The sequence below is a fragment of the Vicugna pacos genome, chromosome 34, assembly GCF_048564905.1.
Source record: "Vicugna pacos chromosome 34, VicPac4, whole genome shotgun sequence".
Classification (NCBI taxonomy): domain Eukaryota; kingdom Metazoa; phylum Chordata; class Mammalia; order Artiodactyla; family Camelidae; genus Vicugna; species Vicugna pacos.
This window is the reverse complement of record NC_133020.1, coordinates 6,151,841-6,166,491: the sequence shown is the minus strand read 5'-3', so window position 1 is coordinate 6,166,491 and position 14,651 is coordinate 6,151,841. Positions and strand designations below refer to the sequence as shown.

General features: G+C 38.6%; 1 protein-coding gene and 1 long non-coding RNA gene across 5 annotated transcripts in view; one reads left to right on the top strand and one right to left on the bottom strand.

Moving 5' to 3' along the window:
- The window catches only part of LMNTD1 (lamin tail domain containing 1), a 344,922-nt gene that overhangs the window by 246,334 nt on the left and 83,937 nt on the right, over positions 1 to 14,651 (bottom strand). For 3 of the 4 annotated variants that reach the window (XM_072954580.1, XM_072954578.1, XM_072954581.1), the window contains exon 3: positions 10,500 to 10,674. The gene's annotated coding sequence lies outside the window, so the exon portion shown is untranslated. Of the gene's footprint in view, positions 1 to 10,499; positions 10,675 to 11,199; positions 11,309 to 14,651 lie in introns of all 4 variants that reach the window. The other variant, XM_072954582.1, reaches the window with a different exon arrangement.
- LOC140691354 (uncharacterized) lies at positions 2,908 to 5,152 on the top strand. Its single transcript, XR_012066982.1, has 3 exons — positions 2,908 to 2,950; positions 4,012 to 4,116; positions 4,914 to 5,152. It is a non-coding gene; the product is annotated as an uncharacterized lncRNA (long non-coding RNA).

Sequence of the window (14,651 nt, the reverse complement as noted above, 5' to 3'; positions counted from 1 at the left end):
TGCTTATCTAGAAGACCTATGCTTTTCCCCAGGTGATGGATCCCTTTTGATTTCAATGACTGTGTCAACTTATCTAAGTGTCACCACTTAGTGTCACCACAAGGCAGAAGTCCACCGGCAAAGTTTTAGCAGCATCACTCTAGGCTGCAACCAGAATTAAATACCTAGAACTATTGTTATCACAGAAAACACATAACCAATCTGTAATCTCTAACGGGATCACCAAGGAAATGGGGTAAGAGAACCATTCCCTCAAACACACGCTCCAGAGGGTCAGTTTATGATGTCTTTCCCTGCAAAGTTCACAGCACCATTGTCCTTAGCGGTTTTATCACCAAGATTCCACCTGTTTCAAAATGTGGACAGATGAAGGAAAACAGATGAAGAGATCTCTCTGTAAGAAGTGATTTTACAATGGTGAGATTATGGAGCTGTTCTAAATGAGCTTCTAAGTGGATATGACTTCATAATTTTTTTCAACTCTCTGAATTATCAGACAAGAAGTTTACTTTCCCGTGACCACAGATATACGAATAGACGTGAAAGTAAACATAAAAACGTGTCTCTCTTTTCTCTAAGATTTATGAATGAATAAGGGAGAAATAGCGATGCCAGCGTTGTTGGTTCCACTGTCCAAACACCACCAATACAACTCACCCCATTCCTCAACTGTATTCTCATATATAAACACGCTGAAGGTTTGTAACTTTGGTTTCTTAATTTACCTGTCTTGATAACAATGATGTATTGTAGAGAGATAATCTCTAATTTGGTTTCCTGGTGGCATAAAAGAATTAATCTGTCATTCCCTGATCAAGTGTATCAATAATTTCTTGGAAGTAAGTTGCCCTTCACAAGGATACTTAGTGTCACAGGGAACTATATTCATTACCTTTTCGTAGCTTATTGTGAAAAAGAATATGAAACGAATATGTGTATGTTCATGTATGACTGAAGCATTGTGCTATATACCAGAAACTGACACACTGTAAACTGACTCTACTTCAGTAAAAATATATTAAAAACAAACAAACAAAAACCAAGGATACTTAAAGAGAAAACAACAATCTTATTTCCTAGAAGTTTAAAGAACAACTTTAAAGAACAAATCACTTTGCCTTCCTGAATCTTAGTGTCATCATTTATATAATGAGGATAATGATGATGATGATGATAATGATGTATTACAACCTAAAAAGACTAGTATGTTAATTGCTAGCGAAGACTTTATAAACTATAAAATCTGATATAGACATTAGTCACCTACAAAATCCTGGTATAAGGCTCTGTCCTTCAGCATGTCAACCCATATTATAATTGAGAATGATTGTCAACTAGGTGTGTATTTCCAAATATATAACTATATATGCAGAACGTCATACATTGGTCAGGATCACTTCTAAACACAGCCCTCAAAGTAGTGCTGTATCTGAAAGTGCTTGGCACGTTTTCGGGAAGTTAACAATCCTCCAGCTTCAGAGGGTGCTACAGTTCTCGTGCTGCTTAGCCATTGCTTAACTGGAAGCTAAAAGAATTCAATCTTAAGCTGCAAGAGCCATCTCAGGAATTAACCCATGTGCTCCAGGCACACAACTCTGTGCCTTTTCCAGAGAAGCAGGAAGTAAAAATAACAGCAAACGCTGTTCCGTGGAGCCCTGAGAACTGCTGGGCACAACGCTAAAGGCTCCCCAATACTGCCTGCTGAGCTCCCAGGACAACCCTAGCACTTAAGTATTGTTTTCCCTATTTTTGAGATGAGGAAATTCTAATTTTCTAATAAGAAAAGAACTCACGATTGCTACCCCTTGGTCCTACCCGATAGGTGGGGGTTGTGCCTTCCAGCCACAGTCAAGGGCAACGCTGACATTAGTCTATCAGGTGGGAAGATAGTGCCTTTCCTTGGGGTTTTGGCTTTTTTCACACGTAAGATTAGAATACAAAGAAGATAAAACGTGAAGCAGGGCATTTTTTTCTGTTCTAGACCAAGTTTTCGGGTTTGATCAGGAGGTGTTTCACAGAGAAGGTGAGACGACCTTCCAGGTTTAGCTGGCTTTGCCTTCCTTCACACCGAGATGTACCTAACGGCATCTCTCTCATGAATATGTAAACAGCACATACTCTCCTCAACATTTGTCCACGTGCAAGAGCAGCTAACACTGCAGTCCCCAGGAACCTTTGGAAAATCTGTCTAATATTAGAGCGAAGAATTTTTTTTTCCATCTGCAACACCCCAATCATACCAGCTGTGATTTTGGTTGTTTGTTTGTTTGTTTACAGTTGAACCCAGTAAGTGGAAAGAATTCCAAGGAGTGAGCGACAGTTGAGGCAAATCTTTACCATCTGGGTGATTTCACTGCACAGGAGAGCAGGTGAACCTGACTTCTGCAGCTAAATCCTGCACCAGCTGATTCGCAGTTTAGTGCAGACTCATTCATTCCAGGCTGTCACAGAGGAGCACATGGAAGCCTCATCACATCCCCGTGCCCAACAAGGTAGAATGTATGCTAATGAGCAAACGTCATAGACAATGAAGCCACAGGATCATGGGAGATTTAGAATGAATGCTTAGATGAGGTTTGTGTATTCCATCACTCAGCCAGGAGTCCCATTTGTCTCGACATAACAGATAACACATTGATCTACTGCTGGGTGACAAATTGTCACAAACTAGCAATACAAAATAGCATTCACTTACTATCTTGCGGTTCTGTAGGCTGAAAGTCTGAGTTCTCTGCTTAGGGTCCCACAAGGCCAAAGTCAAAGCGTCAGCTGGGCTGAGCTCTTAACTAGGTGCTTTTGGTGGGGGGAATATGCTCCCAAGTGCATTCAAGACTGTTGGCAGAACACAGCTCCTTGTTACCTGGGGCTGAGGCCTCCATCTCCTTATTGCCCAAGGCGGCTCTCAGTAGTCCACCTGTATTCCTCATTACATGACCCCTCCATCTTCGAGGTAAGGATAGTACATGAAATCCTGCTCCTGTCTTGAAACTCTCTTCCTTTCCTGCCATTAGCAAGAGAAAGCTCTCTGCTTTTAAGGGTTCATGTGAATAGATTAGACCTACCTGGATAATCTCCCTTTCAAAAGGTTAAACCCACTACTTTCACTGCTTCCAGGCACTGGGGGGCATGGAAGCTCAGTGGACCAGTTTTAGACTTCTGTCTACCACACTTAGTAAGTAGAATTAATAAAAATATCGTTAGGCTTGTCATATCCTCAAAAGATAAAGATTTTGTAAGTGCAGGAAGAGGCAGTTAGAAATAATTTTGAGAATCATGCCTCAATTCCTGGATGTGAACGTTTCAAAGTTTAAATGGATATTGTTAACGCTCCAAAGAAGTATCTTAAAGAAGCCAACCAGTGTCCTTTGAAGAAAGTGGCAACAATTCTTTAGCAACCAGTTTTCCTTAATACATAATTTTAGAAAACATGCTAAAATATCCAACCTTGCTCTACAAAAAATAAGAGGTCATACTTGTCCTGCTGACCCCAGACTTTTAACTCGGCAACCCCTTGATATCCTCTCTTTCATTCATAGAGAATGTCTTGAAATCAGCCTTGATCCATCTTGCATTCCAGCTCCTGACCTGTTCCCTAGTTGCCGAGCCGTACATGCAGCTCCCCTTTGCTACCTTCTATCACCCGGCAGGCGCCTCTGGGACTAAGTGCAGTAGCTCCTCCCTGACCCTGTCGGCACTGCTCTCGGCTTCTCTGTAAGCAGTGTGTCGCGCACTCCCGCCATGCCGCGCTGGGGGACCCTGTGACTGAGCTCTCTCAGCCTCACACCACCTGCCAAGAAAACCTGCCCTGTGCAAAGAGTAACTGCTTTTTTCCTGGCTATCCTTATAACTCTTTTCAGTTCCCTTTGTTTGCCATCCCATTTTTATGAACTTTGTTCTTCCATTTACAATGGGATAAAAATATATCATATCACTTATTATTTGTTTTACTCAATTCCATATTTAAAATGACTTGTGTCTCCTTTATGTTTGGGTCAACTTTCTCTCTTTTAGATTATGCACCCCTGCAGGTGGACAACAAGGTACCAGCAAGTGTTGAAATGCTTTGTGAATTGTTTGCACAAGGATGATGATGATCAAGGTATTGAGGTGTTCTAGGTAGGTATGCTAACCAATTTAATGCCTATATATTGCCCAAATGCCCAAACCTATGAGGTTATTAAGATGAGCCACACTGTTAGAAGTTGAGAAGATAACAGAAGAATTCTGAGGTGCCTGTTCCTGTGTAACTGGAACAAAAGTCGCTGCTGGCTAGTTTCCTGGTAAGTACATTGGTTGGTTCCTGTAGACTCAAGCCCATCTCAGAGGCTAGTGTCAGGAATTTTTGTTTCTTTCCAGTTATTAAACATGCATTTTGATTTTGATTAATAATTGATATATTCATGCAAGTAAAATAAAATTTTCTTCCTTAGTCACTGCATTCAATTCTTTAAAAAGTGTTATTTACCTCTCTTGGCTTCCTAAGCTGACATGCAAGCCTTGTGGAATTCCACGGTTTTTTATCTAATGGAGAACCTTTATCAGAGCAGAAAACTTTGCTTCAAAGATAAATTCAGGGACTCTATAGAATAGATAAACAAGATTATACTATATAGCACAGGGAAATATATACAAGATCTTACAGTAGCTCACAGAGAAAAAAATGTGACAATGAATATATATATGTTTATGTATAACTGAAAAATCGTGCTCTACACTGGAGTTTGACACAACATTGTAAAATAATTATAAATCAATAAAAAATGTTAAAAAAAAGATAAATTCAGGGACTCTAAACATAAGTGCAGTTTTTTATTTTTAAAAACAAAGAATATGCTAAGTATTCTTAGCCACAGGCTGAAAATTGCCTTATCATTGTTTAGAATATTTTGTTTCTTTTCCCTCAATATCATCAGGTAAATTATCCTCCATTCCAGATATCAGAAGTGAAGCAGTATGATGGTAGACGGAATCATTTCCTGCTAATATTTTCAAGATCATCAAAATCGACTTGGGGAGCAGGCAGGTGGAAGTGAAGGGCTTCATTCACTTGTGAGGTTGTTACCAGACCTCTGCCCTGGACTTTACCCCGCAGAATCCCTGTCGGGTCTTTTTCTGCCTACTGGATCCAAAATAAAGCTTTGTAGCCAAAACATTCAGTGACAGATGGCTCATTTCATTGCTGTAATGTTAGCCTCTGGGTCTCTGAGGGGATGATCCCAGGAACAGAAAGCAGGGCAAATAAGGAGGGGACGTACAACAGAATCTAACACAAGCGGGGTTTCTCCAGTCACTGATGGAACAGAGGACTTCCCTTCTAAATTCTGTGCATCTGACAGCAGGCAGTGGCCCCTCTCCTCTCTCCAAATTGTGATTAGTGCATAGACTGAGCCATGGGTCCAATCCCTCTTCTGACCCTGAACAGCTTGGTGATTTTGAACTCGCTCTTCAATTTCCTGATAAGTAAAATGGGAATCATAATAGCACTTACCTTCAGGATTTAACTAAGTGCCCGGCCAGTTAGTGAAGCCTGAGTTAGTTGAGCCTAAGTGCCTAATCACTCAAAACAGGTAACTGTTCATGTTCTCTTCCCACCGTTTGATGAACTTGGTTTCGTAGAAAAGAACAAAGCATAATAGAACACAAAACAAAATGCACAGCACAGGAAACCTACTACTGGAAATGATTTTTGTGAAAATTTCTAATTCAGATGGGACTTAACAAAATTAGATGAAAGGCAGCATCTTATTATGTTATTATAAAACCAGGGGATGCTCCCACTGAAACAAGCCTTAAGAGAAAATTAATTATTCTTTTCACAGCTGAGACTCTAAAGCAAAGGGAGATTGTGACTTATCCGTAGGCATATTCAAGAAGCTCCCTAGATACAATTTCTCACATTATTCATCAGAATTGTTTCTAAATTTCATTTTTTGTGTGCTTCTCTTTTTGAGAAAATGTACGCATTTTTTTTCTATCACGTGCATTTACAAAGTTGGAATTCATGAAGATACTGGGGTTTTTTTTCCCCCTAAGTTGGCATAGCCTAATCTTTTCCCTGGAGGCCTGTATTTGTGCTGCTGTTTTTCCAGTTTGTCTTGGCATCACTGCATCACCTTTTGGCACCTAATTCAACACAGTGTTATCACCATTATGTGAACAGTACCACGCCCACCTGCATGTATTTCACGACTGCCCTCCTCTGCTCCATGCCTTTGCCTGGGTGTGTTTCCCCACTACGTCGCTACCCGACCCGAGGGAGCGATGGTGCCTCATACAAGGTTTGACAATCTTGACCTTCACTAGGGTTTGGTCACCGTGCATCATGGCATTCCTAACTTCCTTCTTCAAAGTTCCCTCCAACCAAAACCACATGAAGTAAATCAGATTCGTGTTTTCTAAAATAGCCTCATGAGCTTTTGCTCTCATTACGACTACGTTAGGCTTAATGCCAGTTAGAATTAATCACTGGCATATATGACTTTTCTTATTACTTATTTTTTGGTAACGTTATGTGTTAATAAATGCTATTATACCCATTTTATAGCTGTGGAAACCAAGAATCAGGGGATTTAAGTAACTTCCCCAAGAGCACAGTAAGTGGCTGCCTTTCCTTTTAAGCCAACATGCCCAAGAGGGGCCTTTGAAGGACTTGACAGTTGTTGTCAAATATTTGTATCATAAAAGTCATCTGACATGTTTCTTAAAAATGTCCACTGCAGAGTCCATCCCCCAAATTCCAGGCTCCATCGTCCAGATTCTGATTTAGGGGGTGACCCAGGCTCTGCCTTTCTGCAGGGTCCCTGGGAGGCTGTGACACAGGCCATCTGCACGGTACACGGGCTCAGGAGAGACGCAGCCTGGCTCTGCATTTCAGCTATGACAAAGCACCGCATTTCCTGCTTTTCTTCCCCTTAAAAGCCATAAATTAACTAAGTGCTGAGATTCACATTTACAAGAAAACTTAGGCTGAGTGGGGTTTTCCAGAATTTAGGTTCTACTGGGAGGCAGAATTCTGGCCTGAGGACCAACTGAACTGGTTCCCTCGTCTCTTTTTTGCTGTTGACTTCTTGTATGTCTCTGATTGCATAACTTAGCCTTACTGCATCTCATTCTTCCCCTCTGTAAACGGAATGTGAAAATTCAGTCCACTACTCATGACAGAAGACCTCTAGAAGAGGAAAACGGTGACCATGGCAGAAGCATGAAAAGCTCCAGGCCAAGAATGTGGTATGAGTCCTCAAGATGAATTACTGTCTTGTGCACAGGGCACGCTGACTTGACCGTGGTTACCACCTGGTTCACAAAGCACAGGGAAACCCATTTGATTGGCATTTGTGAGACTGGGGTAGAGTAGCTTGCAATGCATAGGTTTCATGTTCTTGGAAAATTATTTTTTTAATGTCTCCAAGCCTCATTTTCTGCCTGTGTGAGATGGGAGTAATAGTAGTATCACCCTCATGGGGGGTGGACTTCCGTCGCTTCGTGCTTCACGGGGATGAACTTTGACGAATTGCTCAGCCCAAGAATTTTCATTCTGAAGAGCTTGGCTTCCAACTAGTGACAATACCAGCATACTCATCCTCAAGTCCCTGCTGTGCACTGTGATATACTAGGTTCTACAGAAAACAAATGCAATACTGTCCCTGCTCTTAGGAAAGTTACTCTCAAGAAGATGAGACACTTTGACACGACACCTAAAGCAAGTGACTTGGCAGGACTTTCATAATGTGTTACTAAGGGGGAAAAGCCAGATACAGAAAAGTGTCTGTAATATGATCCTAGTTTTTAAAGGCAAATTTGAAACGACTGATTGCTCCATATTTTCATTTGTATGTATTACACACACATATAGAAAAAAATATATATATATATAAACAATACATAATTTCCTAAATATATATATATTTAATTTCAGTTGTTTTGAAGAGAGAATAAAGAAATGATAAAGAAAAGATGGAAAATAATAAAAAACATAAGTAAATAATAAAAGTTTTTAAAACTACAGGGATGCCCATGATAAAAAAAGAATATATGTGACATGAGTCCATTTAAATAAATTTGCAACCATATGTGTGTCTATTGTGTGTATGAGTGTATGTGTGTGTGTGAAATGCATGAAAACACAGTCAAAATACTGACAGCAGCTCCAAGGTAGTAAAATTTAAGTAATCTTAAGCGATCTTTCTCTGTGTTGCTAGACCGTTTCTTATAATGACAAATGTTATTTATAATAACTGAAAACATGGGACTGTGTCAGGATATTTATTATTGTATATGATGTGTTGTTTTATTTTGCCTTTTTCAAACTGTCCCTAAAAGGGATGAATTCCTTTGAAATGAGAAAAAATTGCATTATTTAAAGCAGTGTTCTTAGTAATAATAAAATGCAGTAGAACAAAGGTATTCTCAATAGAAGGGCAACACTGCCTCAGTTTCCCAAATAAAACAGGCTGCACAGTGAGCTTGTTTTGCCAGAAGAAACTCAGTTACTGGACTTTCCTTTCTTGTCTTTCTATTCCTTCTGTAGATGTTTTCAATTATGTGAATCTTAAATTTGTTGAAAGAATCTAGTTTTTTAAAAGCTTTACTGTATAGTCTTACTTCTGTTTTCCCACCTTACTATTTTCTACAGCTCATCATGTCCAAAACGGAACTCAGTATCTCCTTTCTGCCTCAACTTAATTCTCTTCTTGTCTCCTTTTTCAACAGAAATGTTACCATCATCCTCAAGTCACCCAAACTGGATACCTGGAGCTACCTGGACCCTCCCTTTAGGTCACTGGCTCCCTGCAGTCAATGAGTCGATCATTTCTGTAGACACTACATCCTAATATCAGATCTTACCTTATCACACCTCTCCTCCATAGCTATTGTCCTCATTGGTCCTACCTAAATTGTGCAGTTATCTTTAAGTCTGTCCCACTATCTCTACTTTGAAATTTTGATCAAACAGGAGAATGTCTAAAGTTCTTCACATGCTATGCGAGCAGATGTGAGCTGTCCGCCTATCTTTACTTCCTTCAGGGAGACAGTCTTCCCCAAAACATGCCGCCTTGTGGGCTGTCAGTCACAATGCTCTCACTCCCCATGGTATCACAAGCCAGGCAGGAGGACCTCCAATCCCCAAGACTCAATGACTGCTTCAGAGAGAGGCATATGACAGAAGTAGGGATAAACTGGGAGTTTGAGATTTGCAGATACTAACAAATATATAAAAAATAGATAAACGAGTTTATACCATACAGCACAGGGAACCATATTCAATATCTTGTAGTAACTTATGATGAAAAAGAATATGAAAACAAATATACGTTATGTTTCTATATGACTGAAGTATTGTGCTGTGCACCAGAGACACATTATAAACTGACTATACTTTGATAAAAATATATATTTAAAAAAGGAGGGTCAGGCATTGTGTCCTAGGGCTTTTCTGCTAGAGCAAGAAGAAGAACTCTCTCCTGCTTTTGGTGGGTCACAGAGTCGTTTAGCAAACTCCTCTGGAAGACTTATTTTCTTGAAACTTTCTAGGAGGCCATATTCAAATGTTGTCGAGAGGCAGAGCAAGTCATTTCTTTTGATTGTCCTATAAATAGGCACATATTTTTATCCAGTTTGGGAACCAACTCCAATTTTAGAAAGGTAACCCAGGTTAGTGGTGATTTATGAGGATTTCTACTTTATTATCAGGATGGTGGTTCCCAAAAAGGGAAGCTATTAATTCTAATTTCAACTAGGCTATCAATATCTTCAGTTTTTCACACACCACATTATAGGACTGCCATAGTAATTGTCTATTTTTTTGTTCTAGCTTCTTATTGATCGATAATATACATTAAATGTACACAAAGTGCATAGCTCAATAAATTTTCACAACCGAATGCAACTTTGTCACTGTATATTTTGCTGCACATGAATAAAATTTAAGATGTCTAAGGTCAGGACCATGCATTCATTTTTCTCAACCCCTAGCTCAATCCCAGGCCCAAAAGTAACTAATGGCCAATGTTGATGTCACTGTCCTTTACCTACCAGACAGAGGCATTCATTTTATACCTGAAAATCATCAGGTAGAAAGGTAGAAAGGCTTTTCCAGCATATTAATTTAACAATAATTATACCAATATCAAACAATTATCAAGTGCTTACAGGTACTATTATTATCTCAGTTTTATAGATAAGGAAACTGGCGGAGAGGGTTTTTAAAAGTGACTGAGATCAAATAGTCAGTAAATTGAAGAGAGCAAGACCACAAGATAAAACTCAATTTCCAAAAAGTAATTTAAGCCATCTAAACCATCCACTATGATAATTACCATTTTTATTGAATCTGAGAAAAACAATTTTTCTTAAGACAAAGAGATAGAATCCACTTTCCTTTAGTAAACATTAGCCATGATTTAGCCTTGGAAGAGAAGAGCAGTTGACTGAACTCTAATAGCGTTTAAAATTCTGCAAAGAAGACAAGCAAGAGCATACAGCAGAGATTACAGACTTACTTCTCAATCGTGGGCATCTTCCATTTCTTCCTGCATTCACATCCCTCTGTAGCATCAGCTTCTTTTCTGTGTTGCTGCTTGCGTGGAATCTCTGGGATCCTTAACTTGGGGGCTATTCCTGATGGGTGAGATGGTGCTTCTGGGTGGGCAGCCTGCCTCTTGTCTCTCTAAATGCCTGTCATTTAATTACAAAAGGATGGATGAGAAAGTCAGCTCTTGAGGCCACTGAGAAAATCCCAACCAAAAATGCCACAAAATCTTTTATTCAAATTGCTTAAGGTGAAGAAATTCTTCAGATTCCTTAAGATATGTTAAAAATGATCCAAGATTATTTACTTTGATATGTAGCTTGAAAAGCTACCAACACTGCTAAGAGATTTCGGGGTGACACATTTATGTTCTGATTCTGATTTTATAGTGAATTATTTCTGTTAGAAAATAAAAAGCAAACCAGGGAGGAGGGGACAGCTCAAGTGGTAGAGTGCATGCTTAGCACGCACAAGGTCCTGGGTTCAATCCCCAGTACCTCCTCCAAACATAAATAAATAAAAAAGAAGAAAAGCAAACAGTAGGCATTAGGGGTTTGGTAGCTGCCTTTCTTTGGTTATTTTTTATTTACTATAGCTAAGATGAAGAAAAAAAATTGGGTGAGACTTAATAGTTAAAGTAAAAGAAAAAATATATATAATAATAAACACACTAATTAGATGACTCTTGCCACTTAATGTTCTAAGAACAGTGGAATCAATCAATATTTCTTGAGTCTGGACTAGACGAGACCCCACGTGAAGATTGTGTACATCATAGATCTGCAGACAAGGGACACAAAACAGAATAAAAGAATGGTTTTTGAAGTTCCCTTTGAACTAAAGTTAATGCATCAGTGTACCTTTAAAAGCAAAAAGAAGTCTAAGCCATTTCATAAACATCTTTTTAAAGTAAGGTTTTAATTTTTTTGTAAGTAAAAACTAATTGCAGTTGTAAAAGATGATGATACAGTTTGTACTAGGGAGAAACATGGTCCTAACCTTTAAGAAATTATCTCTTGCTGTTTCTGTGCCAAAGCAACTCTCTTAGTATACGTCTTTCAAATTAAGTGGTAGCCACCACAGAAGCTATGCCCACCTGCCTCTGCTTTATGAAATTGATGATCTGAAAAATGATGAAGGGATGATGACTCCATTAAGCCATCAGCCCAAACTACTTTGTATGCAGCTCTGTAAATGATCCATTTCTTCACTGATCTCTCATTTTCAAATATCGGTGGGATCCAGTTGGCTGAGAACTGGCGGAGGCATAACCTCGGCCCACCTGCCCTGCCTCTCTGCATCCTGCATTCTCATGAGTACGTGATACTCCACACCTCATCTTTCTGGAGTCACAAGCTCATATTGATTGGTTTCTATGCAGTCCCAAACAATAGGTGTCTAAAAATGTAGTTTTTCCTGATTTACAGTAATTTTAATACTATCACAATCATACACTAAGATTATTTATCTTTCTAAACTAGCAAACCAGGTAAATGCCCCATCATGCCCAGAATTAAGCTAACACTTGGTTAGGCAGAGAGAGCTTTCCCATCAGTACAATCAGTACAATACAAAGCAACAGGAAACAACGACTGAGTCGATGGCTATAAGATGGTTCATGTTAAAGACTCAGTATCAGCTGCTGAACATTCACTGGGTTCCATTCACCATGCTTACTTCATGTCTCACCACCTCTGAGTTAGCGCAATTGTCTTTCCAATTTTACAGAGAAGGAAGCAGAAGCTTATAGAACCAAAAGGTACACTGCTGGTAGCATGCAGAATCTGGATTTGAACTCATGCCTTTGCACTCGAGGGTTAATTTTAGACTTCCTCACACAGTGAGCTATGCATGACAATGGTCCAAACACACAGAGAAGCCCAAGCTTGGCCCAAGTTTGGCCCATAACACCATGAAGTTATGACATAGAGAAGAGGAAAATATTATTTTTTCCGCAGACTTAATGTGTCTAGGAGGGCATTACATAGGCAATTTATCTAAACTCCATTATGAAACAAAAGAAAAACTAAAGAGCATGGAAAGTTGGTACCCTTCCAGGAATAATGATAATGAGGTAACACCCACAGAGCCCCCACTAAAGACCTTGCCTTTCTTTTCCTTTTAGTTTTCCATCTGTGCCCCCGCGCGCATGAAACTGAAAGGAGAAGAGATGTACATTTCCAAACACCCCCATACCCAACAAACCCAAATTCTGTACCCAAATTCCCTAGAATGTCTCCTTTTCTAACCTACTTACTTTTATTCTATTCTTTATTTAGTTTCATTATATTCTATATCAAAGCAATAGTTCCCAACCTCCCTTTCAAGTCTCTAAATTTCTTTGCCTTTATTCAGTTTCTTCTCACTCTAGTCTACTGTTTTCATTGTTACGGTCCATCTTACTCTTTCTAATTTTCCATGTCTGTGAACATTATGAACACCCCCGCCCCATCCCTGTGAATGTTATAAATCCTTCTGCCGACAACATTTTTATTTTTCTGACAGTCTGGCTAAAATAAATGCCATATTTATATAAGAGGTAACATCTATATAACCCCTTGTGTATGTATTTGTCAAAGCCATGCAAAGATACATTTGATAATTCATGGATTTCTTTGTGATTGAGATTGCAGTGTTTATTCCAGGATGTAGACTGATTATATATTTTCTTCCAATTTTGTTGAGATGCAGTTGATGTATAGCACTGCATACGTTTAAGTTTTAGATTTAGAGCATGATTTGACTTATATTCAGCATGAAATGATTACCAAAATATGTTAAATGAACGTCCATTATCACATATAGATAAAAATTTAAAGAAGTAGAAAACATTTTTTCCTTTTGATGAGAACACGTAGGATTTACTTTCTCATACACTTTCATATATAACAAACAGCAGTGTTGATTATAATTATCATGTTATACCTAGTACAGTGATTTGGCATTTCTATGCATTTCAAAATGACCACCACGGTAAGTCTATTTACCTACCACTTGTCACCATACAAAGATGTTATGTAATTACTGACTATATTCCCCACACTGTACATTTCACATCTGCAGCTCATTTATTTTATAACTGGTAGCTTGTGTCTCTTAATTTCCCTCACCAATTTCTCTTCTCCCCTCTCTGTGGCAACCACCTCTTTGCTCTATGGATCTACGAATCTTTTGGTTTTGTTATGCTTCTTCATTCATTTTGCTTTGTGTTTTTACATTCCACAAGTAAGTGAAATTACACTGTGTTTTCTTTCTCTGTATGACTTCTTTCACTTAACCTAGTTCACTCTAGATACATCCATGTGGTCACAAATGGCAAGATTTCATTCTCCTTTATGACTAATATCCCATTATATATATATATATATATAATATACATATAATAAAAATACATAAAATATAAAAAAATTATATATTTTATATTTTTTTAATATATATATAAAACTTATTCTTTATCCATTCATCTACTACAGGTACTTAGGTTGCTTCCTTATCTTGGCTTTTATGCACATAGGCAAGCATATATCTTTTCAAATTAGTGCTCTCCTTTTCTTTGGATAGATACCTAGGAGTGGAAGGGCTGAATCGTATGGTAATTCTATTTTTCATTTTTGAGGAGCCACCATATTGTTTTTCATAGTGGCCATACCAAGTTCATTCCTACCAGCAGTGCATGAGGGTTCCCTTTTTTCCACATCCTCACCAACACTTGTTATTTGTTGTCTTTTTGATAATAACCATTATGATAGTTATGAGGTGGTAGATTTGCATTCCCTGAACATTAGTAATGCTGAGCATTTTTTCATGTGCCACCTGTTGGCCATCTGTATATCTTCTTCTGAAAAATATCTGTTCAGGTCTTCAGATCTTCTGACCATTTTTTAATCAGGCTGCTTCATTTTCTGTTTTTGTTTTTGTTTTTGTTTTGATATTGAGTTGTATGAGTTCTTTATATACAAGTTTGGATATTAATCCCTTATCAGACATATCATTTGCAAATATTTTGTCACATTCGGTAGGTTGCACTTTAATTTTGTTGAGTTTCCTTTGCTGTTTAGAAGCTTTTTGGTTTGATGTCATCCCACTAGCTGAATTTTGCTTTTGTTTCCTTTGCTGAAGAGAC